An 11,225-nucleotide genomic window follows, 5' to 3' on the forward strand; every position below is an offset into this window, starting at 1 on the left:
AATGTAAAGCTCAACTTAATAAAAAATACTTGTGTAACTCTTTTATCTGCGGGTTGGTGAGTCAACCCGGCTCACCACAGGTTCAACCCAGATGAGCCGGGTCAAAAATCAACCCGTATTGAAATTTGTAAAAAAATTTCAACTCAACCCGATCCCGTGATGAGCCGAATTGACTCGTGGGTTCCAACCCATTTTGACAACTCTAATTAATTTATCTATTCATTTCACTTTATTTTTAATAAATACAAATGTATTTTATATATTAACTTAATAACATTAAACTATTATCACCTATTAACATACAATCAATCATTCATATTTAAAGAATATCTCTAAAAGATGCGTAAACACATACGCGATAGCCCCTGTGTGAACACTAGTTAGTAGTAAAGTTATTACTATTATTAGCGCTATTAGTAATATTAATATGTAATATGTTAATTTTATTATTATATATTATTAATATGAGAAAATAAGTACTAGAAAAATTATTACTATTATTGTTATTATTTTTTTTATTATTACTACTAGCGAAAACACAAACATTATCGCACATGTGTGTTCACATTTTCTAATTTTCATAGGAAATTGAATTAAGATCAATAATATTTATTTTCAAGATATATAATTAATTTTTAAAATAATTTTTAAATAAAATAACTGTTAAAAATAAAAGATATTTTTAGAATAACGGTTAAGGTTAAACTATTTATAAAATAGTTAACTTTTAAAATAATAATTAAGTGTAAAACTAAAAAAACTAAATGTGAACACAAAAAAGAAAAACTTCTCTATATATTGTTATAGATTATTATTATTATTATTATTATTATCACTATTAATAATAATAATAATTATTATTATTATTATCATTAAAAAAATTATAATTAAGAACTATAATTATTATATTGTTATTATAACTACTATCATATCTAATTTAAAAAATTGGCATTCCAAAAATATAATTTATTAACCATAATAATAATTATTATTAATATTATTTTTATTATTATCATTATTATTATATACTATAATTATTTTTATTATTATCATTATTATTATATACTATAATTATTTTTTATATATATTATTATTATTATTATCAATTTTAACTATAATTATTATTATTATTATTTTCAACTTTCACTATAATTATAATAATTATTATTAACTATAATTATTATTATCGTTATTATTGTCAACTATAATTAATAATCATTATTAGTATCAACTATATATTATTATCATTATTAACTATAATTATTTATATTATTATATTACTATTTTTATTTTTATTTTTATTACTATTATTATTATTATTAATAAGAACCATAATTATTGTAATAGTTATTATTATTATTATTATTATTATTGTTATTGTTGTTGTTGTTTTAATTATTATTATTATTATTAGTTACATATTTACTTTTACTTATTATGTTGAATCATGTTTCAATTACTTGACATTTTTATTTGTTTTGTTGTTCATTTATCTTTATATTTGAACAATTATTTCAATTTAAAAAAAATAGTTACTAAAATCAGTAAAATAATAAAACTGAAAAATATTTTTTTTTTATTTTTAATAAATATTAAAATTTAAAATATAATAATTAAGAGGATAAGATTCATATAGGTTGAATTGAACCGAACTGAACCAGATCGAACTGAAACTAACCTAACTGAATTGAACTGAACTTAAATATTCTTTACTTTTGTTAAGTTTTAAAACACCTTAAAAAAAGAGGACAAAATTTAAGGAAAAATTTTACACTTTCATAATTAATTAATATAGAGCAAAAAGAGAGTTGTTTTGTAAGGTGCGTAAAAAATGTCATACCCAAAAGTTGTGAGGTCCCTCTTAAACAATTGAAACATAATGTTTTTTCCCAAATTAAATATAACAAGTGTATAAACAATAACATAAACAAACTGTATACTTTCAATAAAAACAACATTCAAAGGACAAATGACAAGCTTAAATTGGTTTGTATTCACCTTTCACGAAAATAACTGTTTTATCAAAGTGAAGAACATAGAGTTCCAAAATTGGTAAAAACCTAAATATTTAAGAAAAATATTATAAGACGATAAAAAAAAGTTGAAATGGGAGTAGTGAAGCATTGAGTATAAAAAAAATGAGAAAAATGCAAAAGACATATAAGAGAAGGATAAAATGTTACTTAGGGTTAAGGTTTAAAAAAAAAGATACCAATTGGGTGGGGTGTGAGGTGTTAGAATTGCAGTGAAGGTGATAAGGTGGGATGACGAGAGAAAGGTGACATGACCTTATATAGTAGTGACGGAGATGAGAAGCTCATGATCATTGTCTCAATGGTGGTGATTAAATAAAAAATGGAGTGTGCACGGTGTTTAGGATAAGAGGTCATTGAAGAAAAACCAGAAAATAAAATACATAATTCAATTAGTGAGCAGTTAACCGATAGAAGTTCAGTTTTTTAAAAATAAACGATAAAACAATACTATTTAATTTTTATAATTTTTTTTACTTTAATATTTAATTTTTATTATAAATAGTTTAGTTTTTTTTGTTACTTTAATATAATAAAATAATCATAGTTAAGTTTAGCTAGATTAATTATTTTCATCTATAACAATATATAAAGAGGATACCCTCTGTTGTGTCCATATTTCGATATTCCAATTTTATCCTTAATTATTATTTTAAACATTAACTATTTTATAAATAGTTTACTTTTAACCGTTACTCTAAAAACCTTTTCTGTCTTCAACAGTTGTTCTACAAACTTCTCTTATGTACATATTTTATTTTTTCAATCTTACATTTAACAACTATTTTAAAAATTCATTATATATTCTTTGTTGAACTGAATTGAACCGAACCAAATCAGATTGAACTGAACCGAACCAGACCGAACCGAATCACATTAAACCGAACTGAACTGAATCAAACCAAACATAATTGAAGTAAACCGAACCGAATTGAACAAAACCGAACCAAACTGGATCGAACCAAACCAGACTGGAACAAACCGAACCGCACTGAAACGAACTGAACCGCACTAAATCGAACCGAACTAAACCGAACCAAATCAAATTGAATTGAATCGAACCGGACCAGACCGAACCAAACAGAACCACATTAAACTGAAGTGAATCGGACCAGACTGAACCGAACCAGACCGAACTGTACTGAACCAAACCAAACCGAACCGCACTAAACCGAACCGAATCAAATTGAACCACAATGAACCGAACCGAACCGAACCAAATCGAACCGAACTAAATTGAAACTAACCAAATCGAGTTGAACCGAATTGAACTAAACTGAACTTAAATACTTTTTACTTTTGCTGAATTGTAAAATTCCTTCAAAAAAATGAGAAAATTTAAGGAAAAATTTTACACTTTCATAATTAGGCAAAACGAGAGCCGCTTTGTAATGTGCGTAAAAAAATGTCACACCCAAAAGTTTTTTCTGCACCAACACCATAATCGTGAGGTCCCTCTTAAACAATTGAACTGAACAGAACCGAATCGAATTGAACTGAATCGAACCAGACCAAATCAAACCGAACCAAACAACATTGAACCTAACTGAACCAGACCGGATTAAACTGAACCGGACCAAACCGAACCGCATTGAACCGAACTAAACTGAACCGAACCTAACCGCATTGAACCAAACCGAACTAAATCGAACCGAATTGAATTGAACCTAACCGAGCCGGACTGAACCGAATTGAACGAAACTGAACTGAAATACTTTTTAGTTTTGCTTAATTTTAAAACATCTTCAAAAAAGGAGGAGGAAATTTAAGGGAAAATTTTACACTTTCATAATTAATTAATATAGAGCAAAAGGAGAGTCGCTTTTATAATGTGCATAAAAAATGTCACACCCAAAAGCTTTTTGAACACCAACATCACAATCGTGAGGTCCCTCTTAAACAATTGAAACATAATGATTTTTCTCAAATTATATATAGCAAGTGTATAAACAATAACATAAACAAATTGTATACTTTCTTAAAAAAACATTCAAAGGACAAACTTAAATTGGTTTGTATTCACCTTTCACACAAATAACTATTTTGTCAAAGTGGAAAACATAGAGTTTCGAAATTGGTAAAAACCTAGATATTTAAGAAAAATATTATAAGACAGTGAAAAAAAGAAGGTAAAATGGGAGTAGTGAAGCAACAAGTATAAAAAATGAGAAAAATGTAAAAGACATAAGAAAATGATAAAATGTTAGTTAGAGTTAAGGTTCAAACAAAAACATATTAGTTGAGTAGGGTGTGAGGTGTTTAAATTACACTGAAGGCGGTAAGGTGAGATGATGAGAGCAAGGAGGCATGACCTTACACAGTAGTGACGGGAATGAGAAGCTCACGATCATTGTCTTAATGGTGGTGATTGAATTAAAAAATGGACTGTGCGCGATGTTTAGGATAAGAGACCATCGAAGAAATATGAGAAAATAAAATACATAATTCAATTAGTGAGCAGTTAACCGATAGAAGTTCATTTTTTTAAAATAAACGATAAAACAATACTGTTTAATTTTATTATTATTTTTACTTTAATATTTATTTTTTACTATAAATAGTTTAGTCTTTTTTTTTTCACTTTAATATTTAATTTTTTTTGTAACTTATATTTTTTAATTTCACATATTTCCACGGTTCAAATTGATGTTGACTTAAAAGTATGGAAAAAAAATTCAAACATATGCATCAATTTTTTTTCTATTAAATTATGATTTTTGTAAATTAAAGTATGATAATTTATATACATTGAAAAAAAAATCTAAATGTTACATTATTTTAAGGGAACATTATTTTGACCGACTTTTGTGTCCACTTGTGTCCATTCAATATATAAAGAGGATTCTCTCTTTTGTATGCGCTTTTCGTTTTTCAATTTTATCCTTAATTATTATTTTAAAAATTAATTATTTTATAATTAGTTTATCTTTAACCGTTTTTTAAATATCTTTTATTTTTACCGTTATTAAAAAAAATTCTTTTTTTAATAATTATTCTATTTAATAACTATTTAAAAATTTATTATATATATTTTTAAAGTAAATATTATTGATCTTAACTCAAATTCTTATAAAAATTAAAAAATGCGAACATACAAGCTGTCACGCATGTATTTTCGCTAGTAATAATAATAATTATTGTTTTACTATTATTCCCTTATCAATTTATTTTCAGTCTATTAAAACTTTTAAATAAATTATCTCTTCAAAGAGTATAATAGACTATTACTTATTATATAATAATTATTATTCTTAGGTTTATATGAAGGCTCTTTTCACTAATATATAATAGAATATGTAGTATTTTTATTTTATCCTCTTATAAATGATAATATTATTAATGTTATCTTTCAACTACATCTAAAAACTATGACATTTGTAAAATATTCAATAATTTTCTTTAAATGCATGTTTATTTATAATTAAAATAAATGTGTCGTTTATATATATATATATATATATATATATATATAATTTTATCTGATAAATTTGTATTTATTAAATCTTTTACGTGCTGATATTGTTATGTTGCTTGACATGTTATTATTTGTGTTTATAAATATTTTATTTGTCACAATATAAATTTCAATTCTCTTAAGACAAATACTGGGTTTAATATTTTGTAACAGTAATATATATATATATATATATATATATATATATATATATATATATATTTTGTAACATGTAATCTTGACACATTTTTTTGTAGTATAGTGAAATTAATAATAATAATTTTAAATTTAAATAATTTATATATATATATATATATATATATTTTTGTTGTATGAGTAATTTTTTAATTAAAAATTTATTAAATTAAAAAAATGGTTAAATTTAAAAAACTATTAAATTTTAAAAAATAACGGTTATTTGAATGATAAAATTGATAAAATAGTAATTTTGATGTAAAAGGTAAAACTAAAAAGAGAAAAATATAAAAAAATATATTCTTATATATATATATATATATATATATATATATATATATATATGGATATAGATATAAATATGTGTACGATGTAGAAAAAATCTGAGATATAAATAACAAAATTATTTAAAATAAGTTACATATTTCTAATTTATTTTTAAGGTAGATTATTCAACTGATTTAACTTTTTTATTTTCTAAGTTATTATCTTCAATAAACAAAGAGTGCCTTATTATTATCCAATGAGATAATTAATGTTAAAGTTATTATCTAAATATATTAAACTTTTCTTTCTCTTACTTTTAACGTATATTTAAATATAAAAAATTAAATAGATTAATTTACCTCAATATTAGTTAGGTTCGGTGTTTGTCTAATTATTTTTAAACACGTTAACAAATTTGTTTTCATATAGTTGAATAAATTTGATAACTATGTTGATTATCTGACTATTTGATAATAAAAAATGACATTTTTCTTTACACAAGGATTTTAGGATTGTTGGTGTATTTTTTATGAGATTTTTATTTGATGATTATCTTGAATGTGTTTTATTGACGAAAGACAATATAAATGAAATACAAGTTTGATTTACATATAAAAAATTGATATCATTTTAGATTAAAAATTTTAGAAGAATAAATTCTTTACTTTTATTTAAATTTTTTATGTTTATACTGCATTGCCTTATAGAGATGAGAGAAAGTAATATTTTGATATTTCAATAACTTACTAAAATGTATATTGTCCTATTCTAAAAGCATTATAGTAGATCTTTCATATTACACAATTAAAAAAAATACTTTTATATTTTAGATAGTATAATTTAAAATACAAATTTTACATTTTAAAATTTAATTTCAAAATGTAAATTTGATAAAAACATAGCAAAATTATCATGTAATATAAAAGATAGAATAATTAATTATAATATAGTGAGACGATAGAATATTGATTCCTTAAACGGCTTTTTTTGATTATTTTATATTTTATTATTACATATAAGTGTTCATATTTTCTAAATATTTATATAATGACAATAGTTATTAATATTTATAAATTGATTAAGTTGATATATACAATAAATTTACATTTATTAACAAGGTGAAATATATATTTATACACATCTATAGGTATGGGCTCACCCGTCCTTCGCTCAGGGGGAATTCTTGCTGCGTGCACTAATGTGTTCCATTTATCCAGTCATATAGAATTAGAATTACATCAAATTAGTATTAATAAAAATTGTAGTAAGAAAAAAACAAAACAAAGATTTATCATACCTTTAGATCTCTAAAATTCCTGTGGTCTGCATCCGAGAAAGCTCGTAGCTTAACCTCGCGCCACCTCCTTGATGGTATAAATGTTATTAGAAAGTCAGTTATCCACATACAGGTAAACTGATACTGATATTATTGATAACATCATACCTCTCCCAACTCCAAGTAATTCAACAGTGCGCACAAGAGCTTCTATCACATCCACGGAGATTGGTCTCCTAGTTCGACGTTGCCCAATTGTATGACTTGAAGGACCCTCTTGTTCATGGGTTGAAGGAATATGCACCGAGAAACTTTCAGTTTGATGCCCTCCATTCATTGCAGAGTTTCTCATATTATTCAATAAGTTCTGCTACATGTCGTTTCATGGTGTCGTCCGCTTAGAGTTGCCAATTATGGTGTATGCTGTGCACATAAAATTGCTAAGTAAAAATGTAGTAGATTTGCAATTAAGCATGGCTTATTTATAACATGCAATCATGTCATTAACATGATAACATGCAAGATGCATGACATTAATTTAACAATAGACTAATTTAACATGTAAATATAATAATTATTTTAATTTATCCAATTAAAGATATTAATTGATAAATTAGAAACTTAAAAAATACTTAGACAATTAAATATGCTCTAAATATTTATTTATTAGTATATGTATATATATATATATATATATATATATATATATATATATTATAAACATAATATATATAAAAATTTGAAAGTAATAAAAAATAAATAAAAATATTAAAAAAATTTACAAAAATTGCGGGTCACCCTGCCAGTCCGTCCTATGGCGCGGCAAGCTGTAATCTAAAAAATTTGAAAGTAATCTAAAAAAAATAAAAAATCTAAAAAAATTTACAAAAATGGCGAGTCACCCCGCTAGCCCGTGGTATGGCGCGGCAAGCTACAGATTGTAACCCGTTTTCGACTGGCAAACTAGCTTGGTCCAATCAATTTTTGGCAAGTGAAGAATAGAACGTGTTAAATTGGGTTGGACTGTTAAAACAGGCTAGACAAACCCGTGTTGTCACCCATAATTTTTTCCTCTTTGTATTATTCATAATTCCACTAGTTTTTCCTAAGTCTCTAAAAGTCATGATTTATCTGATTTTGGTAACAATGAGACAAAAACAATTTCTTTTCATATCCATTATTCAAATAAATATGTGTATGAAATAAATTTTTATTATCTTTCAATTTTGTTTTACACCTTTTAAGAAAATGAAAAATAAATTTTTGACAATTTTTTTACAAACTTGACAAAGTTTTTATATGTAAAATTAAATTAATTATTTTTTATATTTTTTAATCAAAATAAAATAATAAAATAGTACTTTTTTTATCTTTTTAAAAATATAGTAGTTTGTCAAAATTGTTAAAATTTTATTTTTGAAAATATCATACCTTAAGAAAATTTCAATCTTTCATGTATTATTATATCGTAAAATAAAATTCATGAGTAAAATTACAAAAAAAATTACTATCCCTTTATTTTCAACTAAATATTATGACTATTTCTCTCTGTCCCTATCTCTCTTTTAGAATTACATCTCATATATGATTTAAAATAATTTATCTCAATAATCTCTAACTGCCATTTTTTTATTTCTATTTCCAAGATAATTTTAAAAATAGAATCATAATTAGTTAAAAAATTTAAATACTACAGTTCATAATTACATAACCCTTGAGAGTTTTGCTATGCATACCAGTAGATATTGTGTTGATTCTCACAAATTCTATCTATGAAATATAAGATTGATACCTAGACCCACAATAACCCTCATAACTAAAGGTTCTATTAATAAAAACAGTTTTGATTACACATCACAATATTCATAAGTTTAAAACACTCAATTATCTCATAAAATTCATATAACCTTCTTGTCGTTAATGCTTATATCAAACATAATAACAGCTCCATCTAAATACCTGCAATCATGCAATCATGTCATTATCATGATAACATGCAAGATGCATGACATGAATTTAATAATAGCGTAATTTAACATGTAAATCTAATAATTATTTTAATTTATCCAATTAAAGATATTAATTGATAAATTAGAAACTTAAAAAATACTTATACAATTAAATATGCTCTAAATATTTAATTATTAGTATATATATATTATAAAAATAATATATATTATAAACATAATATATATAAAAATTTGAAAGTAATCTAAAAAAAATAAAAAATCTAAAAAAATTTACAAAAATGGCGAGTCACCCCGCTAGCCCGTGGTATGGCGCGGCAAGCTACAGATTGTAACCCGTTTTCGACTGGCAAACTAGCTTGGTCCAATCAATTTTTGGCAAGTGAAGAATAGAACGTGTTAAATTGGGTTGGACTGTTAAAACAGGCTAGACAAACCCGTGTTGTCACCCATAATTTTTTCCTCTTTGTATTATTCATAATTCCACTAGTTTTTCCTAAGTCTCTAAAAGTCATGATTTATCTGATTTTGGTAACAATGAGACAAAAACAATTTCTTTTCATATCCATTATTCAAATAAATATGTGTATGAAATAAATTTTTATTATCTTTCAATTTTGTTTTACACCTTTTAAGAAAATGAAAAATAAATTTTTGACAATTTTTTTACAAACTTGACAAAGTTTTTATATGTAAAATTAAATTAATTATTTTTTATATTTTTTAATCAAAATAAAATAATAAAATAGTACTTTTTTTATCTTTTTAAAAATATAGTAGTTTGTCAAAATTGTTAAAATTTTATTTTTGAAAATATCATACCTTAAGAAAATTTCAATCTTTCATGTATTATTATATCGTAAAATAAAATTCATGAGTAAAATTACAAAAAAAATTACTATCCCTTTATTTTCAACTAAATATTATGACTATTTCTCTCTGTCCCTATCTCTCTTTTAGAATTACATCTCATATATGATTTAAAATAATTTATCTCAATAATCTCTAACTGCCATTTTTTTATTTCTATTTCCAAGATAATTTTAAAAATAGAATCATAATTAGTTAAAAAATTTAAATACTACAGTTCATAATTACATAACCCTTGAGAGTTTTGCTATGCATACCAGTAGATATTGTGTTGATTCTCACAAATTCTATCTATGAAATATAAGATTGATACCTAGACCCACAATAACCCTCATAACTAAAGGTTCTATTAATAAAAACAGTTTTGATTACACATCACAATATTCATAAGTTTAAAACACTCAATTATCTCATAAAATTCATATAACCTTCTTGTCGTTAATGCTTATATCAAACATAATAACAGCTCCATCTAAATACCTGCAATCATGCAATCATGTCATTATCATGATAACATGCAAGATGCATGACATGAATTTAATAATAGCGTAATTTAACATGTAAATCTAATAATTATTTTAATTTATCCAATTAAAGATATTAATTGATAAATTAGAAACTTAAAAAATACTTATACAATTAAATATGCTCTAAATATTTAATTATTAGTATATATATATTATAAAAATAATATATATTATAAACATAATATATATAAAAATTTGAAAGTAATCTAAAAAAAATAAAAAATCTAAAAAAATTTACAAAAATGGCGAGTCACCCCGCTAGCCCGTGGTATGGCGCGGCAAGCTACAGATTGTAACCCGTTTTCGACTGGCAAACTAGCTTGGTCCAATCAATTTTTGGCAAGTGAAGAATAGAACGTGTTAAATTGGGTTGGACTGTTAAAACAGGCTAGACAAACCCGTGTTGTCACCCATAATTTTTTCCTCTTTGTATTATTCATAATTCCACTAGTTTTTCCTAAGTCTCTAAAAGTCATGATTTATCTGATTTTGGTAACAATGAGACAAAAACAATTTCTTTTCATATCCATTATTCAAATAAATATGTGTATGAAATAAATTTTTATTATCTTTCAATTTTGTTTTACACCTTTTAAGAAAATGAAAAATAAATTTTTGACAATTTTTTTACAAACT

The sequence above is a fragment of the Vigna unguiculata genome, chromosome 1, assembly GCF_037176805.1.
Source record: "Vigna unguiculata cultivar grain cowpea cultivar isolate G323 ecotype 2 chromosome 1, ASM3717680v1, whole genome shotgun sequence".
NCBI classification, from domain to species: Eukaryota; Viridiplantae; Streptophyta; class Magnoliopsida; order Fabales; family Fabaceae; genus Vigna; species Vigna unguiculata.